General features: G+C 46.6%; 1 long non-coding RNA gene across 2 annotated transcripts in view; it reads left to right on the plus strand.

The window, feature by feature from the left end:
• The first annotated feature begins 368 nt into the window (after positions 1-368).
• Positions 369-20190, plus strand: part of LOC122483695 — a 35275-nt gene continuing 15453 nt past the window's right edge. The window contains exons 1-3 of one of the 2 annotated variants that reach the window (XR_006297447.1): positions 369-534; positions 2070-2241; positions 3697-3813. This is a non-coding gene — a long non-coding RNA (uncharacterized LOC122483695). The remainder of the gene's footprint in view (positions 535-2069; positions 2242-3696; positions 3814-20190) is intronic. The other variant, XR_006297448.1, reaches the window with a different exon arrangement.

The raw sequence follows: 20190 nt of genomic DNA on the forward strand, positions 1-20190 counted from the left end.
TGAGTGTCCTGCAGAGAGATGGGATTTCTGGAGAAGGACAAGAATGGAGACAGAGTGAAGTTGTTAAGATCCCAGGCGTTTATATCCAGGCTGCTTATGAGCTGTGTGACTCCGGCAAATTACATAATCCCCTAAGGCTCAGTTTTCTCCTGTAAAAAAAAAAAAAAAAAAAAAAAAAAAAAAGTGTTTGTTTTTTGAATTGTGTTCCCCCACAAGGGTTGAAGTCCTAGCCCCTGTCAGTACCTGTCAGTGTGACCTTATATGGAAATAAGGTCTTTGTTGATGATCAACTTAAGGTGACGTCATTGGGCTGGGTCCTAATCCAAAATGACCAGTGTAGTTATAAAAAGGGTAAGTTTGGACTCAGACACAGGCACATACAGAGGGAAGGCGATACGAAGACAAAAGAGAATGTTACCGACAAGCCAAGGAATGCCTGGAGCTACCAGAAGTTACAACAGATTCTCCCTCTGAGCCCTCAGAAGGAACTAATCTGTTCAACATCTTGATTTTGGACTTCTGGCCTCCAGAACTGTAAGATAATAAATTTCTGTTGTTGAAGTCACCCAGTTTGTGGTACTGTGTTATGGTAACCCTAGGAAACTAATTCGGGGCAGTAATAGTGCTTATCTCATGGAGATGTGAGGATTAGATGAGATATAAGCAAAGGGCTTAGCACAGTTCTTGGTACATAGTAAGTGCTTGATGATTGTGGGTAGGACGAACACCCTTGATGTGGGGGCAATCGAACAACGCCTCACAGGGGCGATGGCATTTGCCTTAAGGCTTGAAGGCTGGGTAGGGTGTGGGCATTGAGAAGGTGTAGGAAGAGGGATTCATGGAATTGTCATTTGCAGTGACATCTCGGCCCCAGAGAAGACTTAGGCTGAGCCCTGAGGTTCTTGCCGTCTGGCCCAGGGGCAAGTAACCATTGGGGAATGTGGAGGATTCCTGTTATTTTTACATTCCTTGTCTTTTGATAACAGCCACTCAGTCTTCCTTTGGAAAAGTCACCCCTCCCCTGCTCTAATCATGGCTCTGTCCTTCCTCAGGCCAGTGAGAGGTCTCCAGCCTGCTGGGCCTCATGAAGAGTCCAGGAGGTGGCACAAACCCAAACAGGGCCAATCAGAGTTCTCACTAAGGATAGATATGGATGGTGAGAAAGGGAGGATCTCTGCTCCTCTCGCATGGGGAACAGTAAGGACAATGAACCTGGTGCTTCTGGGGGCTATTTTCCCTGACTGTGTCGAGGAAGCCATCTTTGGGATGAGGGAAGCAGGCTAATGTGCAAATGGAAGTAAATCTGAGAGTTGGAAAGTGATGGAGATGGATGGATTGATGGCTGGCTGGCTGGCTGGCCGGATGGATGGATGGATGGATGGATGGAGAGAGAGAGAGAGCAAGAGATCTGAAGGCAGTGATACAGTGTTTGAGGCCCAGGAGCCAGCATTCCTGAATCCAGAGGTCCATGGACCTTAGAGTAATGAAAACAAATACTTTTTTCCCCCCTTACACTACTTTGTGTTGGGGTTGATTGCATGCATCCAGGAGAGTCCTGACCTCGTCATTATCTTCGGGCACCAGCCTTACCCCAGAGCAAGCAGCTCCTGGGTATGAACTTTCAAGAGGGTGATGTAGGTGGTCATGGTGGTGACAGTGGTGCCTGTTACAGCCTAGTGGGTCACAGAGGCCAAGACGGGCCTCCAGTGCAATTTCACATCAAGATTGGCTTCCGTCTGTGACTTTCCCTCAAATGTCCTCACTGTGTACTGACAGGTATTGGCTTCTTTCTCTTTTGACCAAAATCCACTGTGGGGAGTAAGGCTAGTCCTGCAAAGAATTTCAGAGATTTTAAGAAGGCAGAAGCCTTACTTCTCACATCGAATGGAGAATTCCAAGAGTGTGAGTTGGGAGACCTTCAGGACCATTGGAATGGGTGTGGAGAGGCATCCCTTTTCTCTTAAGGTGTCAAGGAGCTAGATCTTCTTGGCATTTCCACTCAAGCTTAATTTCTAGTCCTCCTCATGTGTGCACCTCAGTGCTGATTTAGTTGTTTTTCTCATCCACAGGGATCACAAGAAGCTCTGGGGTCCAGATTTTACACGGTCGCCCGTCACCCAACCACGTGTGCAAATACTTGTATGCAGATAGAACTCGAGTTTGTCCAAAGACCAATCATCTCTGAATGTCTTCTGCTAAGAATTTAATATATATATTTCTATTTAGCCCTCTAGTCTAAAGGTGAGTTGTTAGTATGCGAGGTTCCTGATAGAATTGAACACTTTCAAAATTTTATTTTTCAGTAACTAGTTAACGTGGGAACACATAATGTGTACTAAATTGTAGAGTTACACTTATGTCTATCAGTTTTGTGCCAGGAGGGTTGAGGGAATGGTGGGTACATCGTGGCTGCTTTTCACCCATTGAAAGTGCTATGCTCCAAGACTTCTTGGGAGAATTAAGACTATAAAGCTGACATAGGCCAGGTGACACAGGAACACATAGTGAACATTTGTAAGCTTATGGCAATGACTACCCATAGTGTCTTTACAAACTGGTTTTGACCACATGTTCATAAAAATCCTAGTTACTGACTGAGGGCAATCAGTGGGTTCTGCCCTTTTATTGTCTACTCAAACCAGATACATTGTTTATGGTTAGAATAGTGCCCAGCACAGTGTAGGCCCTCATTAAGCAGCTGGTGGATTCCTTAATTGGTATCGGTAGCAAACTGTTTCTCTTCTCTCTCCATGTTCCAGCTCTGTTGGACTTCCCCTATTAGTTCCCAGAATGCTCTGCACTTTTTTTTTTTTTTACCCCTCCGGCCCTTTGCACATGCTAGTCCCCCTGCCTAGAACACTGTGCACTCATCCAGCAAGTATTTATTGAGTGCTAATTATGTGTTAGGTAGGCATTTGTACAGGTACTGGGGCTCCCACAGTGAACAAGACGATGGAGCTTGTGTCGTAGCTGGGGGAGACTGACGATAAAGAAAAATCAGTACATATATATTATATCAGATGAAGAAAAGATCTGCAGAGAAAAATAAAGCTGGGAAAGAGGAAGTTGTGTCTTTGTGGGTAGGGGCTGTTGTTGCAAATTTTAAAGAGAAAGTGACAGCTGGCCAACTAACTGCTACACCTCCTTCAGGCCCTCTCTGCACCCCTAGATACGTGAACCCTCCTTGTTTCGGGTTTCCAGAGCATGTGTGCTTCCTTTGTCATTACGCTCTTTATAACTGCGGTTGTTTTATGGAAACTTTTTCCCTGCTGGATTGGGCTTCACAAAACTGGGGCCGTGTCGTCTTATTTACCACTCTGTTGCTGCCCTCGGGGACGGCCTTGCCCGTGACAGACATTCTGTGGCTACTTCCTGGGTGAACAGATGAGGGAAAATCGGACATCACTTAGAAAACATCCTATGTTTTCCTGCTTGCTATGTGTGCAGTAGAAATAATGTATTGACTCTTTGGCTGTTGTACATATTAGGAGCTTTGGAAAGCAAAATATCAAATAATTAAGTGAGCCTAAAATTAGTGTAGAGCAGGGCTTCTCAAACCTGAATGTGCACACTAGCCACCTACAGACCGTACTTTCCAGAGATGGCTGGACAGCACATCCCAGCCCACGTGGTCTTCTTATGGTAACGTTGACATTTCTCCCATTGAGACATGGGGTCTCTTTCTCTCCCTTCCAGTCTGGGTGGAACCATGGCCAGAGGAAGTGACACTGTGTGACTTTTTGAAACGTCTACTTTTGGAAATCATGCTGTGAAGAGACTTGATCTCAGGATCTTTCTTGGAGCTCTTGGAAAGTAATTTCCCTTTCTTATGAACGTGTAAGCCTGGAGTTGCTGAGGGTCCTTCATGTGGTAGCAAACTGCTCAAGAGTGAGACCCATATGTAGGGAAGCAGAGCTGACACGGAGAGACCAAATCTTGATGATTGTCTGAGCTGCATGATCCGGATATACCTGAAGTCCCCTTAGAGTTTTCAGTTAGAAAAGCCAATAATCCCCTTCCTTTTTTTTTTTTTTTTTTTAACTACTTCAAGTTGGGTTTGTGTCACCTGCATCAGATGAGGGGTGCCTGGGTGGCTCGGTCGGTTAAGCATCTGACTTCGGCTCAGGTCATGAACTCGCGGTTTGTGAGTTTGAGCCCCAAGTCGGGCTCTGTGCTGACAGCTTGGAGCCTGGAGCCTGCTTCGGATTCTGTGTCTCCCTCTGCCCCTCCCCCACCCCCCCCAAAAACAAATAAACATCAAAAAAATCTTTTTAAAAAAAGACGATTCATGATGAATATGAATTCATGCCAATATCCTTGGCAACACAGAGTCTATAAACGTAGCTTTTGAAAACTATTTAGCACTATAAAAAAACAAGGATATTGCTGTTCCTCCTTCCCTAAGAATATCCTCGAGGAGCCATATCCATCAATTACTATTAATGAGCACATCCCAAATTCCGGCCCTTTGATGATCTGGGCACCCTCGTCAGGTATTTCCGCCCTCTTCCCTCCGTGACCCCTGCAGTTTCCCAGGCTACCCTGACTCCAAGATAACCTACACCTGTTCTCAGCATGTCCTGCGGAGACCCAAGCGAACCCCTTGGAGATTCTGAATGATTCATCTTGAACAGAACCCTGGGTTTGCCTGGGACTCTCAGGGGAGCCGTGTGAGAAACTCTAAAATACACATGAATGAGTAAATCGGGACTGAGTGCCAATTTGGAGCGATTAAAGGATCCCGTGAAAGCTGAACCCCTGGAGAGATGTACATGCTTCTGTTGTATAATCCCGTAAGTGCAAAGGGGCATAGGAGTAGCCTCTTTTGATGGAGCGCCTGTGCACACCCACTCTTGCCCCTTGGGTCCTTGGCACCCGCAGAGCTCCTGTCATGACGGAGGCCAGCCCCGGGCTGTCTCCTATCACCCTGGGAGTGTCTTCTAAAGAATTCCTCCAGAGCCGTGGTTCTGGGCTGCACTGATTACTCCTAGTAAGGTTAGCCCTGGCCCCTGGCTCTTCACGGCAGGAATGAGTTGCCAGGAGGGTCACATTCTTCCTCTGAGGCAGTTCACTGTCCTTTCTTTTAGCAGGAGGTGGTGATGTGTTCTTCCCTACGTGCCGCTCCTCTCTCGCTAAATCTCCATCTAACCTCAAGACTCTCGGATGCCACCTTATCTGGGAATCCATCCTGGGCCCTCCTTTTTCACTCAGGCCTGTCTAGCTTCTGCAGCCTTAGAGCTTCCGGGACTCGTTATACGGGCGTCGTTAATGAACTTTTTGGCACAATGTCTGGTACAGTGCTTCGGTGGTGATGAGCCGGGATTCAGAACAGCTTCTTCAACTCCCCTCTTTCCCGGACGGCGTCTAAAACTGTCCAGCGGGCTGTGTTGTAACCCCGCGGGCTCCAGCCGATGGGAAGTCAGGATCTCACCTCCCTCCCTTCGGGAGAGCTGGGCGGCTAAACCCTGGAGCCCAGAGACCTGTTCCGTCCCTTGGTAGCTCGCTTCTCATTACCTCACTTTTCTTATCTGGACAATGGGGATCACGATGAGCTCTACTCCTCAGCATTGTCATGAAGAGTAAATAAAATATCCAGGGACAGCTAAGTTTCACAGAGTGCTGGGCACGTAAGAACTCAGCAATGGCATGGCTCCTATAACGTCATCAATGAAAATCTATTGAATATCGAATAGAAGACAGGGCAGAGTTTTAGGTTCCAGCTCTGGGCCTCGCGTGGAATTGACTTCTCGGTGACTCGAGGTGGTGTCCAGAACTTACTGTGTGTGACCCGTTGCCTGTGTTCATCCGCTCAGCAGCTGTTCACTACCTGGCTGCTCCTCGTCTACCATATATGAGCCACAGCTCCCATAGTGGCGTTGTGGGAATCGGGAGTGAGGCCGGGAAAATATTTTGTAGTTTTGGCCGAACGATGGGTTAGCATTCTAGACTGTTTATTTTTCTTCTCTAGAATTTGCTTTGCCAGCTCCCAGCCCTGTGGTCAGGGGCAAGAGATCTTTACTTACTTTAAGAGAAAGCCGAGGGTGAAAATAATACTCCTGTTTCTGCTGTTTCTGAAACAGAGGAACCGTAAAGGAGGCTTCAGAGAAAAGTGTGTGGGTTCAGACAATGCTTTCTGGCTGGTAAGGAATGAAACCACAAGGATTAGGAGGCACATTGCACTTAAAAAAAAAAAAAAACAGGAGCAGGCAAAGGACTTAACTCTACATGTACTGGGGTGAAGTTCAATGTTCGTAATCTAGTCTTTGGCTATTGTAGTATAGTGTTCAGTAAATATGTATATATATTTAGCATGTATTATGTTTAGAATTCAGCACCCTTTGCCTGACTTTAGATGGAGGGGCATTTGTTATATGTAATACTTTGACCATAGAGTAGGATTCTGTAAACAGAACTTCCCCCCTTGAATTTTTTCTGCCCCTTAGATTCTGCCCAAATATTTAATGGCAAGTATCCTATAAAACTCTGGCAGGCTGGGGTACCTGGCTGTCTCAGTCAGTAGAGCATACAACTCTTGATCCTGGGGTCACGGGTTTGAGCCCCACGTTCAGCATAAAACAACAACAATAGCGGCAACAATAACAACAGAGAACTCTGGCAGGCTGTGGTTCAATGTGCTGACCATTGGTCTGACGGTCGTTCAATGTTGATTGCTTACAATTTTCTATCAAATCTGAATGCTGTTGGTGTTTTAGGTAGAATGACTATTCTTTTTTGCTGGAGTGTCCATTGCATTCCCACTAAAAGTCAGTAACGGCCTCCAGTTGTTACAACTGAAAATGTTTCCCCCCATTTCCAAAAGCCCCATAGGGGGACTGTGCCGCCCCCCCATTGAGAACCACTAGATCACATAGCATCTTGTTTAATGATCGCACGGAATTGAGTTCAGAACTTTCCCCACTAGACGTGAAGCTTCATGAACGCTGCACAGACCCATGTCAGGTGTTAGTCTCTGATGGTTTTTTTCTGGTGCTTAGAACAGGGCTTGACCCTTAGTGGGTTCTCGATAGATACTGTGCTGGGATGATGGCAATGCCATATAGTACACTATTAATTTTCCATAACTTAGTCAAATTGCATTGCAGAGTTTTTTGTAAGCAAGGGTGATATTCAAAATATTTAACAAATAGGGGCACCTGGGCGGCTCGGTCGATTAAGTGTCTTGACTTCCACTCAGGTTATGATCTCATGTCTCACAGGTTTGAGCCCTGTGCTGGCTCTGTGCTGCACAGCTCGGAGTCTGGAGCCTGCTTCTGATTCTGTGTTTCCTTCTCTCTCTGCGCCTCCCCCGCTTATGCTCTCTTTCAAAAAGAAAGAAATAAACATTAGAAAAAATATTTAACGAATAATATTGCACAGGCTCTGACCAGTAAGAACTTATTGGAGAGTCTGGAGGCCCCCTTGCTGGCACAGGAACCTTTAGTTGCTGGCTCATGGGACAGTCCAGAGGGTCCCAGGAATAGGAGACAGAGAGTGAGGTGATAGGAGGGGACAGTGTCAAATTTTAACAGCCAGCAAGGCAATATGAGAAGATGCTTCTGAATATCATCAGAGTGACTATTGTGTAGAGTGCAGCATACAGAACGTTTTCAGGACACCCCGGGAGCTATTCATCCGTTGACCAGATATTGTGAAATATCTGTACAAAAGTTCTCTGGCTTCCAGGCTTTCTCTACTTTTCCCCCCAGAAGTCTCTCTTCATTTTGTTCAGTCAATGCCAGACCAGATTGTTCAAGAAAAGAGTGAGAAAGAACATGGGAGTGCCTCCTGTATTTCATGCCCATAACCCACAGGCAAATGCGTGTTCCTCGGGAGCCTGGCAAGATTCCCTATGCAAGCAGTGCCTTCCCACCCACCTGGCTCCTGCGGCTGAGGCCCTAACCCTTTTTTCCAGGTGAGCCTCGTAGTCTTCTAAGTCTCTAGAATTTGGCTCAGCAGTTGACCGTGTAGGAAGGACAGTGACAAAGTTTTGGATTCTGGGACACCTGGGTTTTAGTCCCGCCTCTTCCCTTACCGGATGGGTGATTGTAGGCAAAGACAAAAAGAAAAAAAAGAAAAAATCACACGCTCTGCGTTGGGTGCCTGTGGACAAATCACGTAGCCCCTCTGTTTCATTTACTGTAAAATGAAGGATCCACACTGGCTGCTCTCTAGAACTCTCCCTGCTGAGTCGTTAGATCCCCTGGGTTGTGGAGGTGGAAGGCATGTCCTTGTGTGGATCCCAGGCCCACTGCTCTGGCCTCACTTGTGTGGCAGGGACCTGGGGGCCCGTGCATGGGATCCAGGCTCTGTCCGCCCTCTCTTGGCTTAGGCCAGAGGGCCTCCAGCCTTGGAGCTTAGCTCTGAGGTTCTCCCACTGGAAAAGGCGGCCACGACCGCCTCCTCCTCCGTGTCCTCCCTTGCACCCCTCTCTCCTCCTCCCTCACTTTCTTAAGCTGTTGCTCTTTCTCTGTTCTCTCTCTCCTTCTCCATCCTTGGGGGGCCTCATCCCCTCACCTTCTTCAACTCCAAGGAAACCAAAACGCCAACGCCCCCCGCCCTGTCATCAAACTGGGTCCTTGGGAAGTTCCTTAAGCTCTGCTTGGCTCAATTTCCTCATTTAAAAATGTGATAGTCCTTCCCACCTCAAAGGGTCGTTGGGACCGTTCGGTGAGACTGTACGTGTGAAATACTACAGCAGTGTCTGGTCAATGGGACTTGAGCCTCCTTTGTTAGGATTTCCCTTTTCCCTGCAGCAAGTTGACTTGGCTCATGGCATACATATGGGTGTGCTATGATTAATCTGCCCTGGAAAGTTTGCATTCTCTTTCCTTCGAGCATTAAAGTGTGTGAGTAACCTACTCGCTGAGCTTTCTTTTTTCATGCAGCCTCTTGCCGTTCCCATTCCTTCCTGCAAACACGCACATTCTTCAGCTTGATTAAACTATTTGGAGTTCTGGGGCGCCTGGGTGGCTCAGTCGGTTAAGCGGCCTACTTCGGCTTAGGTCACGATCTCACAGTCTGTGAGTTCAAGCCCCGCGTTGGGCTCTGTGCTGACAGCTCGGAGCCTGGAGCCTGTTTCAGATTCTGTGTCTCCCTCTCTCTGACCCTCCCCCATTCGTGCTCTGTCTCTCTCTGTCTCAAAAATAAATAAACGTTAAAAAAAAAAAAACTATTTAGAGTTCCAAGACTCACTAGACTTTCTCATTTTTCCTTGTCTCTGTATCTGGCCAGCACGCCCTTTCCCCAATCTATCTTTTTTTGTCTTTGGTAGTGGTGGGACAGATTGACCTCTTATGAGTAGATGCTTCAGGAATTGGCTCACACGCCACCTCCTCCAGGAAGACTTCCCTGGTTGCTGCCACTCCCCAAGGTAGAGTTAAGTGGTTTTTCGGTTGTGCTTTTTAGAGACTGTTGTCACAGGGCTTACACCATGGCAGTACCATTATTTCTGTTTACTTGTCTCTCTTTTAAACTGGCAAGTCCTTGAAGGCAGGAACTTTGCTGTATCTATCTTTTTATCCTCAGCACCCAGCCTTTTTCTTTTCTTTCTTTCTTTCTTTCTTTTTTTCTTTTTTTTGGAATCTAATATGTGCTTAGTAAATGTTATACGAATGAATGAAGAGGATGGGAAAAGAAATCCTAAGAACTCACTAGAAAAGTCGCAAAGTCATTGTACTAAAGGAGATTCATTTTACTAAGAGGAACACTTCTCTGTTCCTGTTTCTTTCCAGATATATGTGCCTACTTTGGGCACAATTATAATAATTTTGATTTTTAGAAAGTCCATAGCTGTTAGAAAGAACAGACTAGAAGGGATGGAGGTAAGGTGTTAGAGACAAGGATCCTGAAACACCTGATCCTCTGATAGTGACAGGCACAGAAAAAGTACAAAACACACAACTGGGCACCTGAGCACAGGGAAACAGCTTTAAGCCTCACAGAATATTCCTACACAGCCCAACAACTGACATTCAAAAGGGATGGCCTGAGTTACTGAAGGTTTAAATTATACTTTGAAGAGTCTGCTTAAGAAAACAAAGCTCTAAAACCGATTGAATTTTTCGTGGAATAAGTTTCAGTCACCGGGAAACGGCATGGGACTGTTCAGTCATTAGGATGCTACTTGGACATTTTAAGACGGAAACTATGTTGTGGGTCTGGAGACGGTTCTGCAATCTCGTAACGACTTTCGCCGATACACAACAGAATGGTAAGTAAAAGCTGTCTTTAGGACCTGGCTTGTTGAACTCATATGGAGCCCTGGGGGCTTGTTGGCATTCTTTTGAATATTGATGCTGAGATGGGGGAGTACAGGTGCTTCCCTCCCTCTCTTGTCATCATCAGCCTCCTATTTTCTATGCAACAGGCTGGGTGTAGGATTTTGTTTGAAGGAAAGCATCCTCAGCTAAAACATGCAGTAAGCATGTTCTTACAGGAGCATGCTTCCAGATATAAGTTCTTAGGAGGCAGTGATTATGAGCATCGTCTGAATGAGTTCAGGTCTGGGTGTCTGGGCTTCACCTCTCCATACCTCGGTTTACTCCTTTGTAAAATGTGGATAATTATAGCCCCCGTGTCACTGAGCTGTTGTGAGAATTAAACTTGTTAAAATAGGTAAGGCGCTTAGAAAAATGCTTGGCATATAAGAAATCTATTTTGCTATTTGCTATTCAGGTAGCCCCTTCATCAAGCCTGCCTCGTAAGGGGTGAGGCAAAGCTTTGAAAGCCAGTGCTCTCTGAGCCTTGAAGAATGTAGGGAGGGGCAGGGCATTTGAGTCTAAGAGCAAGGGAAGGAGGGGGAAAGATCACACGTTCGGGCCCTGGGTCGGGACCTCGCATACACGAGAGGAACACTACGTGGCAAATATGTTATTACTAAGCAGTGTCTCAGGTCAGACAGCGTGCAAGGTGAGAGGGAGGGGACGGAACACAGCTGCGGGGAGAAGGGGAAGTAGCTCGAGCCCTGTGTGGGCTCCCAATCCGTCTGCCTCGCTCACGAACCGGAACTAATTTCAACTGGCGTCTTTGGATCTGGGTTTTAGAAAGCTACTCTGGGAAGTGCTCTGGAGGTTAGAGAGTTGGAAGGCGAGGAGAAGGACAGAGTCAGTGGCTGTTTCAGAGAAAAAGCACCCAGGGTGGGGTGGGAGGCACGGGAGAGGACAAAGATGATTCCAGAGTTTCCTGGTTTGGGCAACTGGGTGGATATGATGCTGTTCATCAAGATAGAGAAGGCAGGAGGAAGAGCAGGTTTGGGTGGGGGAGGTAATGAGTTCATTTCTGGGACAGGCTGAATTTGAGGTGCCTAAGGGAAGTTGAGGCGGAGATACCCAGTAGGCAGTCGGGTCTGGAGCTCAGCTAGGAAGGGCAGGGCCAGAGATACGGATCCCAAGTTGTGAACTTATAAATGAGAGTTAGAACTTTGGGAGTGGTTGAGTTCACTCAGGGAAGAAGTGTGAAGTGTTAGAAGAACAAGAATGGAATGGTGAGGTCATCGATGGCTGGGGGTGGGGCTGAGGAAGGGTTCGGCACGAGAGACCAGGAGGGGCTGCCCATGTGAGCCAAGTCCTTGGCTTGAGCAGGTAGGATGCACAGCAGCCTTCAGTGGGGCCCTTCCCAGGCCTTGGCTGCCCTGATAACGTAAACAAAAAGCATTATTGCTCTCAAAGGGCAAGAAGGGATTTGTGATCTTGAAATCAGTGTGCTTTGGAGCTGAATCTCAGAGATTTGATGATCCAGTGGTGTGTGTGTGTGTGTGTATGTGTGTGTGTGTGTGTGTGTGTGTGTGTATTTTTGTTAGGTTTTCAAGATGACAACCTTTAGAACAAAATGAAACCTGTTCCAAATCCCAAGAGATGATAGAGTGATCAACAGAGGTCTTGTCATTGAGGCTGGGGCTGGGTGGCTTCTCTCTAATGTCTTAGGGCAGCATACGCACATTCATCCCACATATATTACTTAGGTACCAAGTATATGGCAGTCCCTGTGCTCAGCTCTGGATAGAGCTGTGGCCAAAACAGTTTCTGCCCCTGGGGCTAACTGGTTCTCAATCTTGGCTGGACCTTAGCATCATATGGGGAGTATTGAAAAATTCCCCCATGCCTAGGCCGTGCCTCAGACCAGAGAGCTCAAAAATCCTTGGCAATGCGACCAAGTGGAAGTAGCTTTAAAAAGTCTGCAGACTTGGGGGTCCCTGGGTGGCTCAGTCGGTTAAGCGTCTGACTTCGACTCAGATCTCATGGTTCATGAGTTCGAGTCCTGCGTCGGGCTCGATGCTGACAGCTCAGAGCCTGGAGCCTGCTTTGGATTCTGTGTCTCCCTCTCTTTCTGTTCCTCCCCTGCTCTCACTCTCACTCTCTCTCTCTCTCTCAAAAATAAATAAAGATTAAAAAATAAATAAAACAAAAAAACCTCTGCAGATGATTTCAATGTGTAGCTACAGCTGAGAACCAGCTGAGTGTAGATAATCTAGTGCACCCAAGTATTTCCACGGAACCCCAATGGCAGACTCTTGACTCAGTCCAGTTGCCTTAATTTATCCCTGAGGGGCCAGGAGTTGAGTTGGCCAAGGTGGCCCATGAAGGGCCTGGGCTGAGAGCTCCTGTACTCCACTCCTCAGCCAAGGAAGAGTCTTGCACACCGGTGTGGCCTCGGCCTGATCTGTGCTGTGGCCCTTAACCTGGCTGGCCACCCAGCTTTGATGTTTAAGTAGAACTCTGGTGAATGATTTACATTGTTCTCTCTTTTCACCAGGGCTGTCTTCTTTCTCTGTGAAAAACCAGTTGAATTCTTTGTCTAAATGGGGTATTCATTCAGAGGACGCACAATGGACCTCTTTCACTCGCAACTAAATCTCTAGTAACAGAGACCAAGGGCCTGCCAGCAACGTCCTTGTGAAACCCGTCCCCGTGCGCCCGGCTTCTGGAAATGAACCGTGAGCACTGCCGTTTGGAGAAACAGGGGCCCCACATTGTGTAGGGGGTGGGGCTGAGAGCCACAGACTGCTCTGACGCTGCGGGCAGGTCTCCGAGCTCGCACTGGGGAGCCCTGGAGTTGCTCCCCACAAGGGCAACCAAGCCCTTTTCTCGGTGGGACCCCCAAAAGCATCAGTCTGGCAATCACCGTTTAAGCCTGGAAGGGCAGCTGTGTGACTTTGGGTTACTGGCGTGACCTCTCTGAGCCTGAGTTTCAGGCCGAAACATGGGGGAATAGGATTATCGTGAGGATTAAATGACATAATACGTGCAAAATGTGGGGCACCTACAGTTATCTGCCATGTCCTAAATTAAGGCCCTTTGATATATAATGCAAAATTGAACCCAAAGAACTAAAGCAGCAAACGAGCTGTTGTGGCTTGTCATCCCTCAATTATAAATGAGGATACTGAAGCCCAGGGAATGGAAGAAACGTGTCCAATGTTGCACAGTCATCAAAGGAGATGGACTTTGAACTCGGGCCTCCCACAGTAAGAGGGCAGGAGTGGATTAGCTATTACTATTTTCTGGATGTTGCTTTGGATTCAGACAGGAGGAGAGAAGGTGTGGGGAGTGGGGAAGAATTTTCTTATTACTTTGGAGGATGTATTCAGAGCCATGATACTTAAGCCAGACGCTGCAGAGTTTCATCCTGGGAACAGAGGAAAAGGAGCCAGTTTCTGCTGGGACCGACTAGGTGCTAGGCAGCACGCGAACCCTTTTTTGGGGACACTTGTACATTATTTAACGTGCAGGAATAAATCTGCAAGGGAGGTGGTAGGGATTTTTATCCCTAATTTGGGGTTGGGGGGAGGGTTCAGAAGCTCAGGGAAGTTAAGCAACACGCCCAATGTCACAGAGTCAGTGTTGAAGCCTGACTTTGAACCAGAGTCTGTCTGGCCTGAGATGCACCTGCTGCTTTGCTTTTGCTGAATGTATCCTGTTGACCTTGAGAAATGAGGTCTTCTCCGTGTCTTCAGTTTACTCTCTCACTTTGTAGGGATCTCGTCTCCATTTCCTAGGTCCTGAACAATTAGAGAGGGTGGTTTCCTAGGCTGTTTGCTTGGCAGCCACGTCGGGAGGAGAGTGGCAGTGATACTAAAATTAATAATAATAATAATAATAATAGCAATAATTATCACATTGAGCACTGTGTCCCAAGCACTCCATGTGTTCCAGACACAGTTGCAAGAACTCAACAGACCTTACCTCAGTTTAATCCGCACAACACTCCTGTACAGTTGGGATTATCACTCTTCCTGTTTCTGTAGATGGGAAACTGGCACAGATCAGTCCAGCAACTTGCCTAAGGTCACACAGCTAGTCACCGTGGACCTGGGATTTGAACCATGCGGTCGGACCCGGAAGCTACTTGGCAGAACTTGCTGGAAGCAGATGTGGTCTTTGTGCCTCCTGACCTGGCTTCCGGTTGGCAGCTGACACAAGAGGTGTTCCATGGGGGAACGTTCCCTGGGGAATGACTCTCTTGTCACTTCGTCTTGAGGAAGGGGTTGTTCCTGGTATGTGGAGTTTCACTGATGTTGAGAGGGTGCTTACTCTTTCCTCCTGTAGGTTTCCTCGGATTGGTCTTTGTTTAACTTGGCCCTACATACTCACTCAGCTGGGCTCTCAGGCCCTCCTTTAATGAGGCGGAGGCTCCCTTTGCAGGAGGTCAGGCTCCTGTGGCCTCTTGCCTTGTCCTCTGGCCACACTCTCCTCCGCAGGCTGCCTCTGTGTCCCCAGATCTCAGATCCAGGAGCTGGACCCAAACCCTGTTGTAGATGGCTGGAGAACCCTCGCGAGTCTCTGACCACCTGGGGCCACCAGCCCAGCTCTGGTCCTGTGGAACCTGGCCACAGTGGGCACAGCATCCCAGCCTGGGGCTGGGTGCCGTGTCGTATCTACACCCATGCACCTGGGGCTTATATTTCAGGGAAGGGAGATTCTGGTTTTCCCCAGCAAGTTTTAATTCAGTCCCCTGGCTTTCAAGAGGGTGTGAATACCGTAGCATTCTGTCCTTGCATTCTGTCCTTTGTATTCTGTACGCTTAAAAAAACAAAAGATAAAAAAACCCTAAACTTTGCCTTAATAATGAAATGAGCAGCAGTGATTTATTGAGCACATACTATGTGCCAAACATTCCACAAACAGCATCTCACTTAATTCTCTTCACATTTTTGAGGGGAAGGCCTTGGTTATCTTGTTTTTATGGTTGAACAACCTGAGTGCAGAGGGATTAATTTGCTCAAGGCCACACGGTAAGCAGTGGCCGAGCTGGGATTTGAGCCCAGGTCAGTCTGACACCACAGCTCTTAACCACTGTCTGTACCACTTTCCATTTCTCTCCTTACCCATCCTCCCTTCGTCTGGAAGTCCAAAACGTTGCACGGATGGGTGAGAACCTGGACTATTTGAGTGACAAGAGGAGCTGTTCCAGTGGCTCTTTTCTCCCTGCCCACATGGTGTGCCTGTGGTTTCTTCAATCTGGGACCAGGGAGACCTTGTAGCGTTTGTCTGGGGCAGAATGTAAATGTGTCACTTGTCTTTCTCGGCTCGACAGCAACAGCTCTGTCATGTGCCAGTATGCGTGTGCATGCACGTGTTCCGCCCTTACTTGCTCCTCCTGACAGATAGCTGGTCCTGTGCCTGAAATTGATTCATTTCTAATGAAAAACAACCCGACCTGAAGATAAGAATTCACTCAAGCAAGATTGGAAGGAGAGATAATGTGGAATATGCAATGAGTTCGTTTTAACTGGTGACTTATTCTACCTAAGAGTTCTCATGTGTCAGAAGGGAGTCCGGGTCTGGGAAAGGTATGCAGAGGAAGCTGGAAAAGCCCCTGAGTTCTGCAGGGGAGCTGGACCTTCCTACTGCAAATGCTTAGGAGCCTGGACCCTGGGCCCGGAGTGGAGGGTGGAGTGCAGTGACTGATGCAGGCCTGGGGAGGGGGGCAGGGGCTTTCATTCGCTAGTGAGTGGGCATTTCCCATGTGGGTGGCACCTGACTTTCTGGGATATTTTCTTAAGTTTGTCTCTGCCTTCTGACTCTTGATTCCCCAATGGAGGAGCTAGGCATCTGCCTTCTCAGCACCCCTGTGCATGGAGTAGAGAGTCGTGACTTAGGCTCCTTCGATGAGACACCGCCTCCCTTCCCCCACTCCCCCGAAACGGACTTTGATCTTCAGGAAGGTGGCATTGCAAAGGACCCATTTTCAGGGCCAGAGATTGTTGGGGTCCTGGCGGAGGCAGCATGTGGTCCAGGCAGGTGGTGGTGGCGGGGACATCTTTGCAGGAAGCAGGCCTGTGGTAATGCTTGATTCTTAATTGTTCTTGGTGGCAGAGCTTCCGTGTCTGACTCTCCGACCCCCCAGGAGATTTGTGAGCTACCCCCAAGTCCTGTAAATTTGTGGAGGTTTGCTGAATGGCCCAGGATATGGTCTATCTTCATACATGGTCCGTGGATGCTTGAGTATTTATTCTGCTGTTGCTGGCCGAAGTGTTCTCTAAATGTCGATTGGATTCTGTTGGTTGATGGTGGCGTTGAGTTCTGTGCTCTTGTTGAGTGCTGTCTAGTTGTTCTATCAGTTATTGAGAGGGGTTCTGTGCTCTTGTTGAGTGCTGTCTAGTTGTTCTATCAGTTATTGAGAGGGGTTCTGTGCTCTTGTTGAGTGCTGTCTAGTTGTTCTATCAGTTATTGAGAGGGGATGTTGAAGCCTCTACCTGTAATTGTGGATTTGTCTCGTTTCCCTTTCAAGGTCTAGTGATAACATTGCTTTCCATATTTTGCAGCTCCACTGTTTGGTCAGGATTCTTGTGGACTGAAGGTTTAAAATCATTATGTAATGTCCTTCTCTGTCTCTGATCATTTTCTTTGCTCTGAAATTTACTTTATCAAATATTAATATAGCCAACTGCTTCCTCTCGATCAAAGTTGGCATGACGTATCTTCTCCCATCCTTTTAACTTTCAACCCGCCTGTATCGTTACGTTGGAAATGAGAGACCATGTTTTCAAATCCACTCTGACGATCTGTCTCATTTAATCTTGTCTGAGAATGTCTTGATTTCTTATTTGTTGTTCTGAAGGGTATTTCTGCCGGATTCTGAGCTGACAGGGTTTGCTTTATTTATTTGCTTGTTGTGTGTGTGTGTGTGTGTGTGTGTGTGTTGTGCTGTTTTGTTTTGTTTTGTTTTCCTCAGCATTTGAATAATGTACTACTTCCTTCCCTCTTCCACAGTTTCTAATGAGAAATACACAATGATTTAATTGTTTTTCCTTTATAGATAAGGTGTTGTTTCTCTCCAGCTGCTTTAAAGATATTTTTATTTTATTTGCCTTTCGTTTTCAGAAGTTTGACCATGACGTGTCCTGGAATGGATTTTTTTTTTTTCCCCACTTATCCTGTTTGGGGCTTGCCGCTCAGCTCCTTGAAACTAAGGCTTATGTCTTTTGCCAAATTTGGGAAGTTTCAGCCTTTAGTTTCTTTGAATGCTTTTCCAGCCCTGCCCTCTTTCGCCTCTCCTTCTGGAACTCTGACGATGTGAATGTTAGATGTTGTTCCACAGGCCCCCGAGGCTCTGTTGAGTTTTCCATTCCAGCCTGTTTTCTCTCCATTGGTCACACTGGGTTATTTCTATCAATCTACTTTCAAGTTCATTGATTTTTTTCTTTCCTCCCTCCATTCTACTGTTGAGCCCACCCCGTGAGTTTTTTTATTTCAGTTATTGTATTTTTCAGTCCTAAAATTCCATTTGGTTGTCTTTTATATCTTCTACTCACCAAATGTTCTATTTCTTTGATGAAGCTTTCTATTTTTTTTTCAATTATTTCAAGCATGTCCATAATTGCACGTTGAAGCATTCGTGCGATACCTGCTTGAAAATCCTTATTGGATGATGATAACGTTTCTGTCATTTTGAGATTGGTCTCTATAGATTGTCTCTGTTACATTCAAGTTGAATTTTTCTTGGTTCTTGGTGTGAACAGTTATTTTCTATTGAGACTGGACATTTTTGTTATTATGTCTGATACTCTGAATCTTGTTTACATTTTCTGCTTCAGCTGACTTTTTTTTGACATTGCTCTGGGCAGGGGAAGGAGTCGGTGCTGCCCTGTGACTGCCAGGTGAGGTTAGAAATACAGACTCCTCAGGGACACCTGGGTGGCTTAGTCAGTTAAGCATACGACTTAGGCTCAGGTCATGATCTTGCGGTTAGTGAGTTCAAGCCCTGTGTTGGGCTCCATGCTGACAGCTCAGAATCTGGATCCTGCTTCGGATTCTGTGCCTCCCTCTCTCTCTGCCCTCCCCTGCTTGTGCTCTGTCTCTTTCTCTCTCAAAAATAAATAAACGTTAAAAAAATTTAAAAAGAAGGGGGTGCCTGGGTGGCTCAGTTGGTTAAGCGTCCGACTTCACTTCAGGTCATGATCTCACGGTTCGTAGGTTCAAGCCCTACGTCGGGCTCTATGCTGACAGCTCAGAGCCTGGAGCCTGCTTTGGATTCTCTGTCTCCCTCTCTCTCTGACCCTCCCCTGCTCATGCTCTGTCTCTCTCTCAAAAAATCAATAAAAACATTTTAAAAATTAAAAAAAAATTTATGTTTATTTATTTTTGAGAGAGAGACAGAGTGTGAGCGGGGGAGAAGCAGAGAGAGAGAGGGAGACACAGAATCTGAAGCTGGTTCCAGGCTCTGAGCTGTCAGCGCAGAGCCCGATGCGGGGCTCGAACTCAGGAACAGCAACATCATGACCTGAGCTGAAGTCGGACGCTTACCGACTGAGCCAACCAGACGCCCACCAAAAAAAAAAAATTTTTTTTTAAATTAAAAAAAGAAAAAAGAAATGCATACTCCTCACTTGGCCTCTGTTATGGGGAGGGATTCCTCATTCTAGGCCAGAGGTGGGAGTTTTGGTTCTCTGTTAGGCCTTCACTGACATCACTCTGACTGGGAGGGGTAGGAGTGCCTTGTTACTGCTCACACCTGTCTTCCACTGGACATTACAGTAAAGAGAGGTGGCCTCATTGCCTCTGGGTGGTGATGAAAGTCCTGACTCTTCCCTAAGCCTTCTCTAACACCAGAGGGGAGGGAACAGAGCACCTCCATAGTTCTAGGTAGGGGTGGAAGTCCAGACTCCCCATGAGGGCTCCACTGACATCATGGGGGCATAGGTGTTGTTCCCATTTAGTGGGGGGGGGGGGGTTAGTTTCCAGCTCCTGACTTGGCTTTCTCTGACACCACACTGGCAAGATGGTTGGGGAGCCTCATGACATTCCACAAGGGAGGAGTCTAGATTCTTCACTCTGTCTTTGCTGGCTTGGGTAAGGAGAGGCACTTTTTCCCCATGATGTGGTTACTGTCTGAGAGTTTTCTGTCTTCATACCCTTTTCTGGCTAGAGAGAGGAGGCTTTTGTTGGGGCTTTTTCATGTTTGGGATCATTTGCATTTCTGGGCCACACGTTTCTTCAGCTCCCAGTCTGGGATATATGAGACAAAGAGAAAACCCAGAAAACTCACCTCCATGTCACTCCTTGGGTCCGAAGTCCCTCACCCATCTGCCTTCCTCTCCCCACCTTTTAGAATTTTCTGATGATTTTTTTTATACATAATGTCTATGGTTTTTAGTTGTACTTGGTGGAAGGAAGAGAAAGAACTATTATCTACTCCTTGTTCCCAGAGAGCAAGTCCCAACATCCTTTATTAAACTGTCTTTCTGCTGAAACTGGCCACAGGGGGCTCTGTTGTTTGCAGTGTAGAACCCTTCCCTTTGAGAAGCACGGGGCCACAGGAGAGCTGTCCCCTTGAGTGGGAACACTGGTCTTGTCAATACGTTTTGAGAATTGGTAGTTCTCTTGTGTGTGAGTGGTTTTCCTCTGTTTTCTCCGAACCCTACAGCTTGTCTTCTGAACACAAACAAAAACTTTTTCATAATTAAAAAAAAAAGTTTATTATGTTAATAATCTCTGCACCCAATATGGGACTTGAACTCATGACCCCAAGATCAAGTGTTGCATATTCTTCCGACTGAAGCAGCCAGGTGCCCCAATATAATCATATATATATATATAGTGTACTATATATATATATATATATATATATATAATCATATATATATATTATGTACTATATATATAATATATATAGTACATATATAATTAATATATATATACTGGTTATATATATATAGGTTATATATATGTATTATATATATACTAGTTATAT

The sequence above is a fragment of the Prionailurus bengalensis genome, chromosome D1 (assembly GCF_016509475.1).
Source record: "Prionailurus bengalensis isolate Pbe53 chromosome D1, Fcat_Pben_1.1_paternal_pri, whole genome shotgun sequence".
In the NCBI taxonomy this organism is placed as follows: domain Eukaryota; kingdom Metazoa; phylum Chordata; class Mammalia; order Carnivora; family Felidae; genus Prionailurus; species Prionailurus bengalensis.